Source organism: Myotis yumanensis, unplaced genomic scaffold, assembly GCF_028538775.1.
Source record: "Myotis yumanensis isolate MYYU_CA2020_CCGP unplaced genomic scaffold, mMyoYum1.0.hap1 SCAF_17, whole genome shotgun sequence".
In the NCBI taxonomy this organism is placed as follows: Eukaryota; Metazoa; Chordata; class Mammalia; order Chiroptera; family Vespertilionidae; genus Myotis; species Myotis yumanensis.
In genome coordinates this window covers 22,300,137-22,318,782 of record NW_027223768.1, presented here as the reverse complement: position 1 = coordinate 22,318,782, position 18,646 = coordinate 22,300,137, and positions in this window count along the sequence as shown.

The following is an 18,646-nucleotide window of genomic DNA, read 5'->3' as shown; positions in this document are numbered from 1 at the left end:
TCATTCATTTTTGTTGCATGTAGTTATAGTTGCAGCCACTACAACTAATACTGCTAATAAAGTTCTTGTATACATCTCCAGGTGTGCAAATGCAAACTTTTTAGGGTGCATACCTTGGAGTAGAATTGCTGGGCTACAGGGTATGCTTATATAACTTTATTAAAGAATACCATATTGTTTTCCAAGGTGGTCATCAAATTTACACTCCCACCAAAGATGGATGGTAGTTGCTCCACATCCTTGCCAAAACATCGTATTGTTAGACTTCTTAATGTCTATCAATCTGGTGGATGTGTAATTGTATCACAATTGTCATCTTCATTTCATACCCTTAATTTTTTTTAAATTTATATATATATTTTTTATTGATTTTTTTTTAGAGAGGAAGGGAGAGGGATAGAGAGTTAGAAACATTGATGAGAGAGAAACATCAATCAGCTGCCTCCTGCACACCTCCCACTGGGGATGTGCCCGCAACCAAGGTACATGCCCTTGACCGGAATCAAACCCGGGACCCTTCAGCCCGCAGGCCGACGCTCTATCCACTGAGCCAAACTGATTACGGCATACCCTTAATTTTTAATAAGGCTGAGCACTTTTACATGTGTTTATAGCCTATTTAAATTTTGTCTTGTGAAGTGCTTGTTCAAATCTTTACCTATTTCTACAGTGAGTCATCTAACTTTTTCTTGATTCATAAAAGCTTGTTGTTTATTCTGTCTATATGCCTTTGTCAGTTATAGGCTGCAAGTATCTTCCTCTACTTGCTAATCTTGATCATTTGATCAAGAATAATTTTTAAAATCAGAATGTTCATTTTGAGATCATTGTAGGTTCACATGCAATTGTAAGAAATAAGACAGATAGATCCCAGGTACCCTTTACCCAGTTAGTCCCATTGTTAACATCTTGCAAAACTTTAGTCCAATATCAACACCAGGATATTGACATTGGCATTGGCATTGAGACACTCAAGATACAGAACAAAACCAGAAGAATCCCTCATATTTCCCTTTTATAGTCACATCTACTTCCCTTTGACACCCCTCCCCATCCCTAACCTCTAGAGACCTCTTATCTGTTTACCATTTATAAAACTGTGGAATTTCAAGAATGTTATAAAGGAAATCATACAGTATGTAATCTTTTTAATTTTTTCCATACAGTGTAATTTTGGGGAGATTCATCTAGGTTTATTTATTGGGTGGTATGGACGTGTCATGGTTTGTTTAACCATTCACTCACCCATTAAAAGACATTTGGCTGTTGTTCCTTCCTCCACTCCCAGTTTTGAGCTATTACTAATAAACCTGCTATAAACATTCATGTACAAGTTTTTGTGAACATGCGTTTCATATCTCTGGGATAAATGCCCAGGAGTAAAATTGCTGGATCATATGGTAGTTGCATGCTTAGATTTTTTAAGAGACTGCCAACTTGTTTTCCAAGGTAGCTATACCATTTTGCATTCCACTAGCAATGTATAAGTGACCCAGTTTCTCCACATCCTTGCAAGCATTTGATGTTGTCACTAGTTTTTAAGTTTTAGCCATTTGACCGATGTGTAGTGATATCTTATTGTTGCTTTAATTTTCATTTCCCAATGGCTAATGATGTTGAACATCTTCCCATTTACTTATTTGGCATGGCATCTATACTTCCATCTACATATTCTCTTTGGCTATCTATTTATCTTTTGGCCATTTCTAATTAGATTTTTTTGTTGTTTTGTTTTACAAAAACATTGTTGAGTTTTGAGAGTTCTTTAGTCTAGATCAGGGATGGGCAAACTTTTTGACTCGAGGGCCACAATGGGTTCTTAAACTGGACCGGAGGGCCGGAACAAAAGCATGGATGGAGTGTTTGTGTGAACTAATATAAATTCAAAGTAAACATCATTACATAAAAGGGTACGGTCTTTTTTTTTTTTTTTTTAGTTTTATTCATTTCAAACGGGCCGGATCTGGCCTGTGGGCCGTAGTTTGCCCACGGCTGGTCTAGATCCTAGTCCTTTGGCAGATATGTGGTTTGAAAATATTTTCTCCCAGTCTGTAGCTTGTCTTTTTACCCCTTTTACATGGGATTATAGAGAGAAAGTTTTTAATTTTAATAAGGTCCAAATTTTCACTTTTTCATAGAATGAGTCATGCTATTGGTGTAAATCTATCTAAGAACTCTTACTCTAGCCCTAGATATCAAAGATTTAGCTGTCGGTATCAAGTTGACAAATTTTCCTTCTATTCCTATTTTTGTGAAAGTTTTTGCTATAAATGAGTGTTGAATTTTGTTGAGTGCTTTTACATCGGGTTATATAATCATGTGATTTTTTTTGTTCCTTTTTTAGCCCGTTAACATGGTAGATTACATTGATTGAAAACAACCAGCCTTGCATTCCTGGAATAAAGCCCACATGGGTTAGTATATCATTTTTTTATATTGCTTGAAACAATATTTACTAATTTATTTTAAAGCATTTTGCATTGATATTCATGAAAGACATTGGTCAGTAGATTTATTTTTGGTTTTGGTACCAGGGTAACACTAATGTCATAAAATGAATTGGGAAGTGTTCCCTCCTCTTCTATTAATGGGAGAGTTTGTGAGGGATTGGTGTTAATTCATCTTTAAACAATGTAATTCATCAGCTATCTGGGACTGGGTTTTTCTTTGTGAGTTTTAAAATTATCAATTAATATCTACTTGCTATAGGTATTCAGATTTTTCTATTTCTTCTTGAGTTAGTGTCATAGTTTGCATCTTTGTAGGAATTTGTCCATTTTATTTAGGTTTTCTAATTTATTGGTGTACAATTGTTTATAGCATTCCTTCATCATCCATTTTATTTCTGTACAGTTGGTAGGAGGTAAGAGATTACCTCCCTTTCATTCTTAAGTTTAGTAATTTGAGTTATTTATTTACTTATTTATTTTTGTCAGTCTAGCTAAAGGTTTGTCAATTTTGTAGATTTTTCCCAATAATTAGTTTTGGTTTCATTAATTTTATATTTATTTTCTATTGTACTTATTTCTACCTTAATCTTTTTATTATTTCCTTCCTTCCTTCTTGCTTTGGGTTTAGTTTGTTACTTTTTTCTAGTTTTCTATAGTGGAAGTTTAGGTAATGAATTTGAGAGCTTTCTTATTTTTTAATATTGCTGTTTACAGGTATAAATTTTTCTCTTAGCACTGCTTTTGCTGCATAAGTTTTGGTGTATTGTTTTTATTTTCTTTTTTTAAAAATTTTTTTATTGCTTAAAGTATTACAAAGGGTATTACATGTGTGTCCTTTTTCCCCCCGCCCTGTTTTTATTTTCATTCATCTCAAATTTTCTAATTTCCCATGTGATTTCTTCCTTGACCTATTGGTTATTTGGGAGTGTATTAATTTATTCATATTTCTGAAATTCTCAAATGTATGTTAGTATTATCTAATTTTATTCCATTCTGGTAAGAGAACATGCTTCCTATGATATCAGACCTTTAGAAGTTATTGAGGCTTATTTTATGGCCTAACATATGGTCTATCTTAGAGAATGTTTCATGTGCTGTTGTTGGGTGGAGTGTACTATAGATGTATATCTAGTTTTTTTATAGTGTTGTTCAAGTCTTCTATATCATCATTGATCTTCTGTCTAGTTTTCTATCTATGATTGAAAGTGGAATTTTGGAAGTTTCCAACTTTTGTTTGTTGAACTGTCTCTCTCTTCAATTCTATCACTTTTTGTTTTATTTATTTTTGAGCTATAATGCCATTTTTCAGATCTGAATATGCAAGCACAACTTTTAAAGTTTCACCATTAAGTATAACATTTGCAGGTCTTTGTAGATGCTCTTTATACAGAAGGAAACTTCTCTCATTCCAGTGGCCATGGCATTTTGCAGTATGACTTTGTACTTCTCCCCTGAAGAGGTGGGGTCTCTTTCTTCACCTCCTAGACTCTGGCTGTCCTTGGGACTTACTAACAGAACACGGTGGAATATGGTGCAAGTAATACTGTACGAGTTCCAAAGTCTAAAGCTTAAGAAAGAAGCCCTGTAACATCTTCCCTTGTCATCTTAGAGCCCCGAGACCACCATGGTGTAAAGAAACCAAGGATGAAAGACCATGTAGAGAAAGAGTATCCACCACTTTTGCCATATACTGTTCATTAGGAGTAAGTCACTAAATCCAGCCCACACCCAAGAACAAGTACTGTACCTCTTCCCATTCACCTTACCCTAGAGTAGCGGTTCTCAACCTGTGGGTCGCGACCCCTTTGGCAGTTGAACGACCCTTTCACAGGGGTCGCCTAAGACCATCCTGCATATCAGATATTTACATTACGATTCATAACAGTAGCAACATTACAGTTATGAAGTAGCAACGAAAATAATTTTATGGTTGGGTCACAACATGAGGAACTGTATTTAAAGGGCCAGAAGGTTGAGAACCACTGCCCTAGAGTATATGATCCCAACCATCAGCAGGGGGTGGGGCAGCAGCCACACCTTGGGTGAACCATGGACTCCAACTTTGGACCTCTAACCAGAATCCCCAAATGCCCCCCAATGGCCCCAACTGTAAAGCTCATTTCTTTGTACTTCTATCTTCTCTTGGGGCTTAAAGCCAGTAATTCTTCATTAACTTGTTAGCTCTTTGGTGTTTTTAAGAAGATTTAAAACATATTTTAATTTAGAAAATAAACCTTTAACCAACCTTTTATTTATCTTCAGCTTATACTTCAGGAGGGTGGGTCTGAAGTACTTAATCTGCCACTATCGGAAGCCATGGCATGTGTTCATGTGCTGTTGTTTTAATCTGCGGGGACTTATTTAGGCTGAAAACGGCCTTTCTGCTAAAGATAATATAGGATAACATCAAGGAAAAAAGTACCCATATCCTTTGCTCTCTTAGTAAAGTAGCTTGCAAAGTCAATAATATTTATCTATTGACTTTCATTATAAAATCAAAGGACCCTCGGCCTGGCCATTGTGGCTCAGCTGGTAGGGGTGTTGACCTGCACACAGAAAGATCACAGGTTCCACTCCCGGGCAGGGCACATCCCTAGGCTGCAGGTTCAGTCCCTGATCGAGGAACATGCCAGAGGCAACCATTCGATGTTTCTCTTACACATCAATGTTTCTCTCTCCCCGCCTTCTCTTATCTCTAAAAATCAATGACAAATGTCCTCAGGTGAAGATTTTTAAAAAAGCAAAGTAACACTCAGACAGGGGCCACATCACTTAACAGAAGTGCGATGATACTCAGGCATCAATCTAGTCTCCTTGGCCAGTGGAAACATTTCCTCCTCCCTTATCTGAGGGGGCTGTTCTTCATTTTCCAAAGCAGTTTTGGTGGTGTTGGTATAACTGGGGGAAAATATTTTTTAAAATCTAAAAATAGGTTCTTCTGCTGCAAGCTTCCTGAGATATCAAAAAGGAGAGTTAGTTTAATTTCTTCCACATGGCCAACTCTGCCATCTGACATTCACGCCATGTATTAAATCAGCGTCAGGATTTAAGTTTGCTTTTTAAAGATGCCATGTACTGCTTCATCAGTAATTAAGACCACAGATTTCTCTAGAGAGGGACCAGATTATGAAGCCTAGATCAATGGGTTTTCTCTTATACAAGTCTATAATTTTTTATCCACAATTTGAAATTTAAAAATGTCCACAAGTTAGTTTCTTTCTATGGCATTGGTTTCTACTTTATATCAAATGAGAAGAAAGGGAATGTTACCAGGGGGCCTCTTCCTTCCCAGAAACTTACTGCCAAGAGTCCACGTGCTGCTTGAACCCAGCAAAGTCACATCAGAGAGCAGATGTGAAGGCTGTCTGGCTGTAACATCTGTCACCGTGACCGCCAGGACTGTTTGGAATGACTCTGCCTACTTTGATGGGAGTGGGGGTCTCCTCCAGCACTACTCCATATCCCCCCAAAGAGGAAATCCATTCCCTTTCAAAGGTGTACAAAGGTTACAGAGGCTTAGCCTTGATTTTCCACTACTGTTTTCAAACCACTTTATGGATGCCAGTGCATGGCCTTCTGATGGCTTCCCTAATGCAGCCAGTGCTTGCAAGTGGGAGGATAAATGCCCCCGTGCAATATGAAAGGTGAGTAGGCTGGAAGGTTGGTGGGTAAGGGCTCTCTGCAATACCCAACCTATCTTTCTTCCAATCTCAAACACCATCCTCATTTCTGCCAGGGCTGATGGGAGGCAGGCCCCAGAGGTAGGAGGCTGATGCTCAAATCTCCTAATGAAGTTTGACAGCAGCAAGATTAAAAGCACAAATGCAGCACCCAGAAAGCAGCGCAGGAAAACATATGCACCCTTTCTACGCCCATCCTCCTGCTATTGGCGCTTTCTTTTAGAGAGCTGAACCATAAGCTCTCTAACCATATCTCTATGAAAAGATAAATCTTTTCATAGAAACAGAGGTTTAAAAAAAGTAATAGTGATGAAAGAGCTTTTGGATAGTGAGTGGGAAAAGAGGGCAGAAGTAGAGTTTGCTGTGAGATTTCCCAGGGCCAGGAGCTGGGATGGTCTGCAGAACAAATTCCTTTTGGGAAGCAGAGATCAGTGTGCAAAGGACAAGATGACAGCTGCGGTAATACTGTCATGCTAGCGAGATTCATTTGTCAAACCAGGCCAACTCTGAAGGCAACTACCGACTTCTCCTCTCAGGACACAGTGAGGACTGTTACAGGCAAAGTATGAGCCTTCTCAGACTGGCCCAGCCTCGTGACTTTCTCTCCCCTGACGTCCTCAGCACAGGACCTCCAGCTCTGGGAAGTGAGTTGGTGCCCTGCAGTGACTTCAGGAGGAACATCATCAGCCCACTTTCCCTTCTGCAAGTTGCTTTTGTCTTTTTATCCCCGTGGATAGACTGTGGACATTTAAGTGATGACAACTAGAGAAATGTGTCTATTTGGCAGACATTTAGCAAACAAAAGACCAAATAAACCACAAACATACCAACACCACCCCTCTTGATTTGTCAGGAAAATACGAAAATGACAGAAAACCTGTCTAGAGACAACAAATTCCCTGGGTGCTCTCTCCTCTGCCCTATGACCAAGCTGAAGGTCTGACAGAGCAGCAGAGAAAAAAAGGAGAAAGATCACTTACTGTCTGAGATTGGGTACTTCGCAGCACCTTCCAGCACATGATTTCAAGCTGAAATGAGCTGTCATCTAAGTTCATCCTATCAGCACCAAATGCACTCTGACAGGCCACTTAAAACGCAAAGCCCTTCCCTTACAATTTCTCAGAGAGCAGCCTTTGTCCAACAGTGGCCAGAGATACACCATCATTCATAACTCCAGGGAACTCGTTGAGTCCTGTACATTCCCAGGACTCAAATGAGACAATCATAGATGGAAAACATTTTAAGGAAAAAAATGAATTTGGAATAGACATAGAAAGGACTAGGGATAGGAAATATAATACTAAGAACAGCTATGTGCCCACTCTGTGCCAGGCACTGGGCTCAGCACTTTATAGGCGCTACTTTATTTAGCCTGCACAACAGCCCAGCTACTGCCCCATCTCTCTGCCCACTCACACAGATCTCTAGAGTGAGTGTCTATCATAGTCTCCACTGTTACAGGCGAACACTGTCTCACTTTCTATTCATTCTTTTGCCCATTATAACCCAGCTCCTTTCCCTCCCCTCCCCTGCCAAGGTCACCAACCATCTTCATGTCGGGAAATCTTACAGACATACCACTACATCTTACTCCATACTTAACCTTTTGGCAACATTTACCAGAGCTGACCATGATCTCCTTGGGAATCTCAAAGGCTGGTCCTCCTCAGGCTATTTTATTTTTCTCATAGGATTTATCAATACCTAAAGCTCTTTCGTGTCTCTCTAGACTAGAATGTAAGCTCACTGAGGATAGGGGCTCTGTTTTGTTAGCTGCTTTATCCACCGGACCTAGAATAGTACTTGGCATACTGCCCCTGGGATACACACCGGAGGATTAAGGGAAATGGATGGGAGGGAGCTCTTTCTCTGTAGATACTTTTGAATCTTCTAAGTTTTATACAATTTGTATGTTAGTAGGTATAAAAATAGTAATTGCACAAAATTTCCCAAACATTGGATTTTACACTACGGGTAGTTAAGGAACCTTGAGAAGTCCTTCATCCCTCTTTCACAGGGCCATACCAAACTGCCCTACATTTTGTTTTAGAGGAAGAGAAAGAACACAGATGGGAAATGATTTTTGTATGTCATCTTGATAGTTAATTTTGGTTTTCTTGTCATCTCACTCAAACCCTGCTATATTAGCAGCTACTTTTGTTAAATATTATTATTGGTAGCTCATGAATCTGAGAAAACATTATACTTGGGGAAGATTGGCATTTTTCATCAACTCCGTAATCCTGGGAAAGTTTGCAGTGGGGTTCCTTGGATGTTGACTGTCCTTGGAAACTGGGAGCCAGTTCAGGTTTTATTAAGCCTGGCCCAGGTTTCAGGCCACAGATGCAAACTTCTCATCTATAATTAAGCAGACGATAACTTTGCAGGGAAGAAAGGTGATTCGTGAGCCCAAGACAGATTCAAGATGGTATATGCCCCTCTCTCTGCCAAAATGTCAGACACGGCCTCTGCGGGTCCGGACCACATCGTGGGAGCCACCACTGAGGCTGGGGATCATAAATCATAAAAACAGACGAAGGTGCTCTGCAGGGTTCTTGCCATGAGTCATTCTTCTTTTTTTGGGACCCAATTTGTTTGGAACAATCCTCGAGAGTTTGTGTTCCAATACTTGCCAAGACAGGTTGTGAGCAACAGGCTGACATACACAATGCCATTCAGTGATGGAGGTTTCTAGTTTTCACTAGAATTCACATAGACTTTTAAACAAAGTTAATCCTTATGCCAATTCTTTTTATTCCAAAGGCATTGCAAGTATTATTACAGAAGCTACTATTCCAAATCCCACTAGGGAAAGCTGTTCATTTCTAAAGATCTAGGGTTCAGACATAAATTGCCATAAGGGAAAATAAATGTCACCTGAGTACCTCTTACATGCCTGCATTGAAATTTGGAAAAGAAGTATCAGTGACTAATATACTCTGTAAATATTCTTCATGAAACATGAGGGGTAGGACAAAAATCATTGCTAAATCCAAGATCACTAAGATTTATGCCTATAATTTCCCATAAGAGTTTTACAATTGCAGTTCTTAAATTAGGTCTTTGATCCATTTTCTGTTAATTTTGTATATGATGCAAGGTAGGGTCCAACTTAATTCTTTTTCATGTGGCTATTCATTTATCCCAGCACCATTTGTTGAAAAGACAATCCTTTTCCCAAGGGTGCTATCCTTGGCACCCTTGTCAAAAATCAATTGACCACAAATGTATGGGTTTATTACCTATCAATTCTGTCCCATTGATTCACATGTTTATACTTATGCAAGTACCACACAGTTTTGATTACTATAGCTTTAATGGTAAGTTTTGAAATCTGAAAGTGTAAATCCTTTAACTTGGTTCTCTTTTTTCCCCCACCCAAGGTTGTTTTGGCTATTCTGAGTCCCCTGAATTAACATATAAATTTTAGGACCAGCTTATCAATTTCTACAGAAAGCCAGCTGGGATTTTGATAAGGGTTGATCAGTTTAGGAATATTGACATCTTAACTATATTAAGTTTTCCAATACATGAACATAGAATGTCTTTTCATTTATTTAGGTTTTCTTTCTTTCAGTAACATTTTGTATTTTAACACATTGTATGCGGGAAACGTATAAATACGTTTCCCGCATACAATGTGTTAATATACAGGTCTTGGACTTCTGTTAAATTTATTCCTACATGTTTTATTCTTTTTAATGCTATTGTAAATTGAATTGTTTTCTTAATTTCATTTTCAGATTGTTCATTGCTAGTGTAAAGGAAAACAATTGATTTTTGTATAAGGATCTTATATCTGAAACCTTGCTGAATTTGTCTCTTAGCTCTAATAGGTTTTGTGTGTGTTTATTAGGGTTTTCATTTACATGAGATCATGTTATATACAAATTAAGATAGATTTTCTTCCCCTTTTCCAATCTGAATGCCTTTTATTTGTTTTAGTTATCTGATTGTCCAAACTTGAACCTCCAGTGTAATGTTGAATAGAAGTTACACAAGTACACATGTTGTCTTGTTCCTGATCTTTTGGGGAAAGCTTTCAGTCTTTTAGCACTATGTACAATGTTACCAGTAGGTTTTCATCAAGGCCCTTATCAGTTGAGGAAGTTCCCTTCTATTCCTAGTTTGTTGAGTGTTTTAATAATAAAAGGGTGTTGGATTATGGCAAATGCTTTTCTGTATCTATTGAGATAATCATGTGGTTTCTGTATATATTTTTAGTTAACGTTTTAGTGGTTGCTATAGGGATTACAATTAACATCCTAAATCAGCGGTCGCCATCCTTTCGGACCCCACGGACCACCAGGGGTCCATGGACCACCGGTTGGCGACCACTGTCCTAAATTATAGCAAATACTTCAGATTAATACCAACTTTCAATTTCAATAGTGTGATGGCAATTTTATGTAAAAACTTGACTGGGTCATGTTTTTTGGTATTTGGTCAAACATTATTCTGGGCGGGTATCTCTTTAAGAGTTTTTTTTGGACAAGACTAACATTTAAATTTCATGGACTGAATAAAGCAGATTACCCTCCCAGGGGTAAGTGGACCTCATTTAATCAGTAGAAGGCCTGGCCTGAACAAAAGGAGTGATTCTCTGTTGAGTAACAGGGAATTCTCCTGCCTGACTGTCTTTAACCTGGGACATTGGCTTTTTCTTACCTTCAGGCTTGAGCTGAAACACTGGCTCTTCCTGGGTCTTGAGTCTGCTGGCCTTCGGACATGAACTATACCATTGGCTCTCCTGGGTCTTCAGCTTGTTGACTAACCCTGCAGATCTTGGGATCTGTCAGACTCCATGGCCACATAAACCAACTCAGAATGAATGAATGAATGAATGTCCTACTGGTTCTGTTTCTCCTACTGTATATGGTGCCATTCCCCTCCTTCTTCATGTTACTGTTTTCATACAAATTACATTTTTATACATTACATATCCATCAATACAAATTTATAATTATTACCTTATACATTTGTATTTTAAATCAGAAGAAAAACAGTTAAAACAAAAAATATATTTTACCATCTTATATATTTACCTATGTAGTTAGCATTACTGGTGCTCTTTATTTCTTCATGTCTAATGTCAGTTCAGCATGAAAGGGCTCATTATATTATTTCTTACAGAGCAAGTCTGCTAATAACAAATTCAGGTTTTAACTTATTTTGGAATGTCATAATTTCTCATTCATTTTTGAAGGATATTTTTGCTGGCTATAGAATTTTTTATTGACAGTCTTTTTCTTTCAGCATTTTGAATAGGTCATCTCATTGCCCAATAGTTTCTGATGAGAAACAAGCTGTTTGAGGATTCCTCGTATGTGATAAATTACTTCTTTCTTGTTGCTTTCAATATTATTTATCTTTGGATAGCTTGATTATGATGTGTCTAGGTATAGATGTGTTTGAGCTTATTTGATTAGAGTCCATTTGGTTTTTATTTTGTATCAAATTTGGGAAGTTTTTGGCCATTATTTCTACAAATATTTCTCTTACAGCCTATTCCTCAAGTTAAAATGTGTCCTTTGACATTGGTCTTAGTGGTGTTTTTGTGAATTTGACTCCAAAGGCAAGTTAAACAAAAATAAATAAACAAATGGGACTATATCAAACTAAAAGTTTTACACAGCAAAGGAAACTATCAACAAAACAAAAAGGCAACCTACTGAATGGGAAAATATATTTGCATAAGATATTTCCAATAAGAGGCTTAATAACCAAAACATATAAAGAACTTATACAACTCAACAATAAAAAACAACACAATTGAAAAATTGTCAGAGGATCAGAATAAAAATTTTTCCATTGAAGGCATATAGATGGCAAACAGGCACATGAAAAGATGTTCAATATCACTAATTATTAGGGGAATGAAATCAATACCACAATAAGCTATCACCTCACACCTGTTAGAATGGCTAATATAAAAACAAGTAAGAAATAACAAGTGTTAGAGAGGATGAGGAGAAAAGGGAAGCCTCATTGGTGGGACTGTAAATTGGAACAGCCACTATGAAAAACAGTATGGAGATTCCTCCAAAGATTTAGAGCTACTATATTACCCAGTAATTCCTCTCTGGGTATTAATTCAGAGAATATGATAACACTAAATTGAAAAGCTCTCATGTACCCCTATGTTCTTTAAGAGCAGCATTATTTACTATAGCCAAAATACAGAAACAACCTAAGTGTTCATCAACAGATCAATGAATAAAGAAGATGAGGTACTTATATACAATGGGATATTATTCAGCCATAAAAAAGATGCAATATTGTCATTTGTGACAACATGGATGGATCTCAAGGGTATTACTAGTATACTAAGTGGAATAGGTCAAACGGAAAAGGACAAAAACCACATGATTTCACTCATGGAATATAAAATAAAAATGTAACAAATGTACAAACAAAAAAACTTAAACGATGGATACAGGGCATGGGAACTTTGTCATGGGCTACAGTGAACCAGGGTCAGCGGGAAAAGAGTTGAAAATGAAAATCAGAGAATGCTGAGGATGAATATGGCTCCCTCCCAATTTTGCTGGGACGATCCTGCTTTATGAGATCTTCCAGGGATAGGATTTCCCTGTAGAACCCAGGTTGTCACCAAAGGTGTCCTGAGACATCTGGTCATTTTTACAAGAAAAGAGAACAAATTCTTGCTACTGGCATTACCAGCATCTAGTTGATCCCCAGGGCTACTGTTTATCCCCTCTATGCCTGGTCAGCTGCAACAGGCGCTGTCTTCTTTTAGTAAAGGATGAGCTCTTTTTACCATGGAAACAGGAAGCTGCACAGCCTGCGTCACATAGGCCCACAGTAAATGTTCATTGAGTTAGAAGATGACAGCCCTCTCATTTAGCGACGAGCACATGTCAAGGTGCATCTCTAGAGCGACAGGGGAAGGAAGAAGAGAAAGTCATCTGCCACCAAAGATGCTTCTCTCTCCATTTTCCAGTTTCTGCATTGTAGCCATGTTACTACTACACGCCTGTAAACTGCCCTAGATTTTTCTACTTAGCAATTGCCTATGAAGGTGGTAATTTCCCAAATCAATAATTCAGGAACATAGTAGTGCAGAAATCAGGTGGGTTGAAAATTTATACAAGGCTATTGAGTAAACATTATCATCTCAGGCATAACATATTTTGTCCCCGCCCCCCCACCCCCCCCGCCCTCCTAAGACGCTGTGGGGGGAAATGATTTTCAGCAGCAAATCTGCTTCTCTGTGCCCATATGCACACTCACACATCCTCCCTCTCCCGTTCCACCTTCCTGTTGGCGTCATTCGAGACGGACGCCAGCAGGCTTCCTGCGCTTGCTTTAATTTATCTCTGCGGAGCTCCTGCACTGGGGTCACAGGGAGGTTAGAGCTGATGCTCTTCTCACCACCCCTGCTTAATATTCACTTCGCTTTTCTCTTGGGGTTCACCAGAGTAGAAAAAATCCTCGGGGAGATACAAAGGGGACTGGGAAGCTGTGAGATGACAAGATACAAAGGGAATCGGAAGCTGTAGTGCTTTCTTTGGAAAGGGGCAACTGTGACTAGAGAGGTCCAATTAATTCCCTTTCACTGTATCAGACAGACAGGAACCTCAACCTCATGGTAAGGTCTTTCTAGGTAGGACTGATCTTGTTTATTCTCATACCCTTGGAGTTTTGCATAGGGCCTGGCATACAGAAAATAAACAAGTTTTATGTTAGGAGGTAACGCTGAGAGTCTGGGAACATGGTAATTGCCTGGGCAGAGAGGCGTTGTCAATCCCGTGCCTTGACCCAGAATGTTCCGGCAGAAGGACCATAACAACTGTGAGGTAAGTGCACTCCCAACTATGGCCAATATCTCCTCTCCAGATTAGGCTCGCTAAGGTTCTTCAAATATTTGTCATAAGACAAGTTGAAACCGAGGGGATATAGCGCAGTGGAAAGGAGCATAGGCTTTTGAAATCACTCATTCATTCAACAACTACTCATGTACCTACGTGTTATTGTTTTAGTCTGTTAGGATACAATAATGAACAAAATGGACAAAACACATGCCTTGTGGAATTTATAATGTGGTTGTTGGAGACAGACAGTAAACATTTATATTGTATCTTAAAAGTAGGTGCTATGGGGAAAAAAGTAGAGGAGAGTTAAGAGGGATCAGAATGAGTAGTAATTTCCAAAATGACATCTCTGAGAAGATGCAGATACTGGAGGGAGAAGAGCCAAGGCAAAGCCCAGGGGTGGGAGCTGCCTGTTTGGACTCCAGGAAAGCAAGGTCGGTGTGGGCAGGGAAGGGAGGAAGGAGGACACTGTGGGAGGTGAGGTCAGAAAGATAATGGGGGGCACACATCATGTTGGGCCTGTCGGTAGGGTTGGCAGATTTAGCAAATAAAAATATGAATTCCCAGTTAAATGTGAATTTCAGATAATGAATATTTTAAAAGTATAACTGTGTCCCAAATATTGCATGAGAGATACTAAAAAACTATTTGCTGTTTATCTGAAACCCAAATTTAACTGGCCATCTTGCATTTTATCTGGCAACGCCACGCGAAGGCCATTGTAAAACCGGGAGTCCTTGGAGGGTCTGAGCAGAGGCTGGATTCCTGGGGTGCTTTGTGGAAACGTGAAAGAGCAACGTAGGAAGCAGGGACACCAGATGATGGTGTTGATTCAGACCAGGTGGCAGGAGTGCAGTGGAGAGAAGGGGCCAGATTCCAGATACATTTTGAAGGCACAGCCAACAGGATATCCTGTCTGATTGGGTGTGAAGTAGGAGAGAAAGGGAAGAGTCAGCGATAACTCTGAGGATTCTGGCTGTGTAGTTAGATGGAGGGAGTTGCAATCAACTGGGTTAGTGAAGACTGTAGGTGGTATGGTCTGATGCAGATGGGACGAGGATATGGAGCTCCATGTTGAACCTGCTAAGTTTGACATCAGAGTGAAGAGGTCAAATAAGCATTTTACTATGGAGCTCAGGAGAGAGGTCCATGCTGGCGATACAAATGGAATCTTCAGCAGACGGCAATTAAAGCCACGAGACTGGAGAAACTTGATAAACGAGACCTGCTGCCCTCCTGCACTAAGAGGAGGAGCCGGAAAAGGAGAAGCTAAGGACTGACCAACAAGCAGGAGGGAACCCTGGAGAATGTGATGTCCCTGAAGGGGAGATTTGTCAGACTACTGACAGGTCAGGCGAGACGAGGACTGAGGGCTTCCTCTTGGAGTCAGCAACAGGAGGTCACTGGAGACCTCACCAGGAGCACGTGTGGTAGAGTGGAGTTGGTGAAATTGGAGGGGGCTTATGAGGAAAAAGGAGAAGCATAATGGGAGACAATATAGGCAACCCTTTGGAGGAATCAGACCTATTTAGTTCCTGCCTTTTATGTGACTTTGCCAAAGATGTGACTTTGGGTAAATTACTTAATTTTCTCAGCCTTAAGTTTCTCCTCTTGTAAAAAAGGAATAGCAACTGGGACACTGTGAGAATTAAATAAAATGTGTAAAGGTATGGCATATACTGTTAACAATATTATGACACAATATGAATTTGTCATAGTGTGGGCAAGACACTTAACCTTTCTGTGCTTCCATTTCCTTTTCTGTAAAATGGGAGTAATAACAGTACCCACCCTGTGGTGTTGTTGAAAGATTAAGTGAGATAATCTACATAAAGCACTTGGAACAAGCCACATGCGGCACGTTATCTGAACTCAATTAAACTGTTAATATCGCCGAAACCGGTTTGGCTCAGTGGATAGAGCGTCGGCCTGTGGACTGAAGGGTCCCAGGTTCGATTCCGGTCAAGGGCATGTACCTGGGTTGCGGGCACATCCCCAGTAGGGGGTGTGCAGGAGGCAGCTGATCGATGTTTCTCTCTCATCGATGTTTCTAACTCTCTATCTCTCTCTCTTCCTCTCTGTAAAAAATCAATAAAATATATTTAAAAAAAAAAAACTGTTAATATCCAACCAATTCTCTCATAAATGCTGGTCTACCTCTTTTGTAAATGCACTGCTACCCAGAAGTGAACAGGGTGCTGCACTTACAACTTCCCCTCTTAGATACTATCCTTGTATTAATGTGACCTAAACTCATTTCCTTGTGATGGCTGTGCCTCTGCTGTTTTGTGATGTGTGAACCTGTGCACAAGTGATGGTTATCATAACTGACTCGAGATCTTGTTGGGAGCTGAGCCCACTCTCTGAACCACAGAAGTTGCTTGTCTTCACTTGAAAGTGAGTCAGAAAGGTTAGTAGTTGTTTTCCATCTTCCCAGAGAACCCAGAAAGCATAGAGGTTTATTAACTCAGGGTGCAGAATTCCTGCAGGCATTCTGAATCATTTTTGAGAATCTGAGGAGGCTAAGAACCTTCCTCCAGAAAATATACAACCACCCAAAATTTAACACCCAGAGGTTAAAAAAAAAAATTCCTTCTAAAGACTCAAAATGTGTTTAAATTGTAAGAATTTTGCATTTCTCTACAACAGAAACTTATAAAGGAGGTAAAAAACATATTGACTTGGAAAGTCCCAAAGAACGATGGAAAGGTGACTTTTCCCCTTTGAACTTCCTCAGTGGAGCAAGATAGAATTAGTCGCTATAGCTTCCGAATATGATGAGGGGCTGGTGGGTGTTTCCCCACCACCTTCTGTAATAAAGACAGACAGACAGACAGTGTTTAAGTTCTGTAAACACAGACAGCTTTGTGGCAGCTTCCAGTAGGGTTAAATTAGGAGAAACTTCAAATTACTCTAAGACCCTTACTTCCCAAAGGATTCACTAATGTCACTTAACTTGTTTTTCAAGTAAAGAGAGGTTAGATGAAGTGAATTCCAAGTTCCATTTCCAACTCTGAAACTACAGGGCCATGAAACCAAATATTTCAAGGAAAGGAATTTTATTTTAGCACAGGGCTTGGCACCAGAATTCGTCCTAGAGCGCCACCTAGCAGTGAGGAGAGAGAAAAACCTAATCTCCAAAGAAAAGCTATTTCATTTGACTTTTAGAACAAAACAAAATTTTAAAAATAAAAGTTGATAAACTAAAAGATGCCAATTTGGTAAATCAAACTTTTCAAAAGGAGGGTGAGAGCCTGATTGTTGAGAACCTGCAAATGTCAAACTGCTTTTTTTCTTTAATGCTTTTTTTTTTTTACAAACCAAACTAGAAAAATAATCAAATATGGTTTGTGCAAAAGAATAACCCAGGCAAAATATTTACAGGCTTCCTACTCAGTTCTTATCTCAGGGGGCACGCTCTTTAATTCTAAATGCAAAGTTTAAATGGGATGCTGTTTGCTCGTGTGTGATTAACTCTTCCCAACGAAGCCTGTTTTATATCCAGAACATAGCAATGTAGAAAAGAGATCAAGGTTTCAATGGACCTTATTTGTATCTTATTCTTTGTCCTGTTTACTTACTCATTCACTCAATAAGACTGACTGAAATTCTACTATGGGCCAGAAAAGACATGAAGGTGGCTTGGCCTACGTCAGTGGCAGCAGGTCTGCAGGAAAACAGGTGAACTATGAGGTACTTGGGAAGTAGAATCTGATTGGAACGTGGCAATGCAGGGCAGGGACGGTCACGGGTGATTCCACTCCTGGGTTTGTATCTGAGGCAACTGGTGGGTGGTGGCAGGGGATACAGGGATAGAAATGGGACAGGGGAGGAAGAAGATTTTTCTCACTTTTTTCTGTTCAAGAAAGTGTAAGGAGGGTTTCCGGAGTCACGGACTCCTAAAATTAGGGAACAATGTGTATGAACGCGTGCTTTCTGGGGAGACAGTCCTCAGTGTCTGACATTTATTTCAAATAAAGTGAATGACCCCACAGAAGGTTAGGGATCACTCCCCATAGCATACAGAACTTGGAAATTCCTAAATATTAAATTCATGACAAATAGAGGGCTCTACCAAGTTGCTCAAGCACATGGTCTTTAACAGGACTCTATCTCAGGAGTATCCCATGTTTATGATCTGGTCCAAGGACAAAGCAGGACCTGTGAGCATGAATTTCCTTCAACTTAGCTGAGAGACTTGACAAAAATTCCATAGAACTCTAGGTTTGATACCACAAATTGATTTCTACAATATGTTGAATGACTGTAAATCTGAAAAGATCCTAAGTAAAGCCAGTACTGATAATTACATGGTGTTTTCTACAACTGATTTGACTATTATTGTTAAACTCACCAGTTTTCTCTTAAATCAAGTTTTTGAAGCAACTTTGCTGAGTCTCATGAATCCTGGTAAAGTCAACAATTGGACCAATTCCAAGTAGAAACTAGATAAGGACCAAAAGGTTTTGGTGGAGTTATGTTTTGAATCTAAAAAGTTTAACAAATATAAATCTGCATCAATTGAAGAAAAGATTGTTGAAAAAGCCATTCTGCCCTGACCGGTTTGGCTCAGTGGATGGAGCGTCGGCCTGGGGACTGAAGGGTCATGGGTTTGATTCCGGCCAAGGGCATGTACCTTGGTTGTGGGCGCATCCCCAGTGGGAAGTGTGCAGGAGGCAGC